Here is a 4284-nt window from a genome sequence, read left to right on the forward strand (position 1 = left end):
CTCCAGGGGATCTTCCCAACCCAGGGATCGAACCAGGTGGATTCTTTACCAGCTGAGCCACCAGGGAAGCCCGAAAAAAGAAAAAGTAGGACAAATAGAAAGCTCAAAATACATCAGTGATCACAGTCACTATAATGAACTGACTTTTCAGTTAAAAGACAAAGGATAAAGGTTGCCAGAGTAAAGAAAATCCAACTCCAGATGTTTAGAAGAAACACTCAAAATCTAAAGATTCAGAGCACTTGAATAAAAGGATTGAAAGAGACAAGTACCAACCAAAAGAAGACAACCATAGCCATATTGATACTAAACCCAAGAGACTTTGAGGTGCAAAACATTATTTGATATTAATAATTGTACATATAAATTATAAATTTACAATTATGAATAATAATAGTAATGAAAGTTCTCATTTGCAAGCAAGATAGCAAGTGAACAAATGAGTAAGAAGCCATTAATTCATTTCTGTCTTCAAGTCGTTGAGAAAACACGTCCATGGCAAGGGGGCAGGCAGCTCTGTTGAAACCAAGGGGGAGCTCCCTCCCAGCTTCCTCCGTTGGCTGGGCTGCATTGCCTGCTAGGAGCTTGCCATCCCGCTTTACCGCAGCCTCGAATAGGAGGACCTCCCCATGCTCACCACAGCTTTGCTTCCCTTGACTGCTGGCTGAGTGGACCGGTTTCCACTACGGTTTGGCACAGTTCCTCAGTCACCCCCACTGAAAGCCACAACTGCTCAGCTACACGTCCTTGGTCCCCTGTACTTCCAGCCCCAGGTCAGAGATGCAAGGGAACCCAGATGCTCTGTGTCGAGTAAACGTCCTCCAATTATCCCTGCTCTCCAAGCTTCACCATGTACGCGTGTGTACACACTTAGTCCCTTCAGTGCTGTCTGACTCTATGCGACCCCGTGGACAGCAGCCCACCAGGCTCCTCTGTCCATGGGATTCTCCAGGCAAGAAGACTGGAGTGGCTGGCCGTGCCCAGGGGATCTTCCTGACCCAGGGATCGAACCCACATCTCTTACACCTCCTGCACTGGCAGGTGAGTTCTTTACCACTAGCGTTCCAATTCTCCCCCCTCTCCAAGCTTCACCCCGTGAGTCTGACTGAACTTCTTTCTTCATCTGTTCCTTCAGCACTTTTACAAAATTATCAGCACAGAGCACTGTCCCAAGTACAAAGAGCAAACTCCTTGGGAGCCCTTAGCCTGACATTCTGGAACGATCCTAGCACATCCTGCTTCTCTGACTCCTGGGCAGGGAGGAGTGTGGTAACAACTGCCGAACTCCTCAGCGACCCTCCACCCTTGGGACCCAAAACTTCTCTAACTTCACGCCTGAAGGTAGCCGACAGATCGTTTTCCACAGGTTTCCCAGGAGTAATCACACACGTCAACCATTATTTCATATATCCTTTTATATGTTAAAATGACTCATTTGAAAAAAAAATCATGATCAATATTATAAACAGTAATCAAATTAAACACTGACTCTGCTGCTGTGAACACTTTTGTGCCTGTTATTCAGACATTCCCCACCCACACACAGACGAAGTTTTCCCCATTCATTTCCATTATGAAACAGAGCATTTAGTCTAAGGGCAAAAATGAGATGAAGACCCCTGGATATCAGCAAGTCAGGCGTGTGACACACCCGTTAAAATCACGTGTTCTCAGGACTAAGTTTTTCACTGAAAAGTTGCAAAATCAACAACACATTAAATAGTAAGAGAAATGGTTTCCCCCCTAAAAGAAAATAAAATATAGCTCTTTGCATCGGTTATCTGTGACTGCATGACAGACTGCCTCACCGCCCCTAGACGTCACAAAATACAGTCCTGAAACGGCATTGCCCTGCAGGAGCCGTGTCTGCGCTCTCTGGACACCTCATCAGAATTCTCTCTCCCTCTTTTTATCCCCCCCTTTAAATTGTGGTAAGAACACTTAACGTGAGATCTACCTCTTAACAAATTTTAACTGTACAATACAGTATTGTTAACGGCAGGCGCAGGGGTGTACAGCAGGTCGCAAGAATTTATCCTTCTTGCATGCCTGAAACCCTATACCCTTGAACAGCAGCCCTCATCTCCCCCTCCCCTCCATCCCTGGCAACCGCCCTTCTAGTCTCTCTCTCTGTAGGCGCTGGACTCTTCTGGATGTTTCATGTAAGTGGAATCACGCGGTACCTGTCCTGTACTGGCTTCCTTCGCTTAGTGTAACGTCTGTCCTCCAGTTTCATCTGTGTTGTCACGTACTGCAGGATTTCTGGGTTTTTTGTTTTTTTGAAGCTGAATACTATTTCCTTGTGTGTGTACGTTATCCATTCATTTGCTGGTGGACGGGTAGGCTCTTTTCAGGTCTCAGCTGTTGTGAATAAACTTGCAGTGAGTATGAGAGTGCAGACAGCTTTTTGAGATCCTGATTCGGGTCCTTTTGAATAAAGACCCAGAATGGGGGCTGCAGGGTCCCACATTCATTCTAGGGATTTAGACCCCAGGAGTCGGGCTCAGCTCCCCACCCCCACCCCCACGCGTGCTGACTGAAGAATGGCAGGTCCCCACTCAGGGTCCTGGTGCTCAACCCGACAGGGAGATTTCTAGAAACACAGGAGACGTGGGAGGGAACATCTGGAACACCCAAGGCTCCCGGAAGGAGCAGACTCCCGGGACTCCCTCTGACCACAGTGAGTCTGCTGTCCCAAAGAGGGCTCCAGCGTCTGTCCCTCAGAAAATCCCAGCTGATTCTGGAGCACGCGGCAGAAGCAGGCCCGCGCCTCTCTGATCCGAGGCCCCCGGAGCCACCCCCTGGCTCGAGGCCTCCTTGGCTTCCAGGAGACATGACACCATCTTCCACGGAGCGCTGGCTCCCTCCAGCTGGAGCGGGGTTCTGGGACTGCCGCCAAAAGCACCGTAACTAACGTGGTCCAGAACCGATGACACTGCACACCTGTGCGGTGACAGCCTCCATTTTGCACGTTGCAGTCTTGGCTGTTCTTGTTGCATCTGCCTCTCTGTGGAGTATTTTCCCACATTTGGGCATTCTATGTACGAGAAACGGGTCCTTGCAACAAGACAGCTGAATTGTGAGCTTCACATTCTCCATTCCGGGGAAGCGGCACTGTGGATAATGTTTTTCTGGTTTGAATCAGCCCCTGTGCACTGCAGGCGCGGGTGCTGGTGCCGGGGGTGGCCCCCTGTTCCTCCTGCTGGTCCATCTTGACTGTCTAGCGGGTTAAGGTGCGGTTCCAGGCCAGCGCTCGCAGCAGAACTGTTCTCAGTGTGGGAAAGCCCTGTAGCATCACCGTCACTTTGGATGTGTGACTGTTAAGCATGTGAAGCGCAGCTAGTGCAACTGAGGACCTGGATATTTTATTGTTTTTTAAATGAATGGCATCTTCTTTCTTGATTTGGCTGTTTCAGGTCTTAGCTGCAGCATGTGGGATCTTACTTTTGTGTTTTACTTAAATTGAAATAGCTGGATGTGACTAGTGGCTCCTGCACTGGACAGTGCTGTTCTAGATACTTCACCTAATTAATTATTGCATGGAAGGAACACCCAGCTTCCTGTTCCAGATGAGGAAATGGATACCCAGAGAGGCAGAAGGTCGTGCCTGACGTCCCCAAGCGAGACAGGGCGAGGATTCAAACCCACATTCAATCCATGATAACTGCTTACCTCCCCCGCAAACACACACACAAACACACACAATGTGTATGAAACACTGATGGGAATAAAATAAAGCTGAACAGCCCATCTCCGAGGCATCAGCTCTGTTTTAGTTACAAAGCCAAAACAAAAAGGAAAGCCGCAGAGCAGGACACACACTATCAATTCCGCCTAACCATGCAGCCGGCCGGCCAAGGGGCTTGGCTTCTGCCCCAGCCTTCCTGGCTCGACGCGGGGCCTGCGGTCGGGCGTGTTTTATCGCATGCCGAAAACTCCAAGACAGCTCGGCCTCCAAGAACAAAAGTGACTGTGGGGTGAAGAGGGAATGGGGCCAAGAAGCAGGCCCTCCCGTCTCTGAGGACGGACGCCGCGCCTGACGAGCCACATCCAGGCTTATAAAACGACCACCTGGGTGCGGAGGGGGCCCGGCCGCGCTGGAAAAAGGTCCCCGGTGCCTCTCAGCTCCCCGCGCCCCGGGAAAACTCCATCGCTAACAGTTACGGTCAGCCATTTAAATCACATTACACTGTAAGTGGATATACAAATTGTCAGCCCTAATGAAATTTAGAAGGAAGCAGTGGGAGAGGTGAAAACACTTAGAACTGGTTTCTTGGTTTGCGA

Source organism: Budorcas taxicolor, chromosome 1 (genome assembly GCF_023091745.1).
Source record: "Budorcas taxicolor isolate Tak-1 chromosome 1, Takin1.1, whole genome shotgun sequence".
In the NCBI taxonomy this organism is placed as follows: Eukaryota; Metazoa; Chordata; class Mammalia; order Artiodactyla; family Bovidae; genus Budorcas; species Budorcas taxicolor.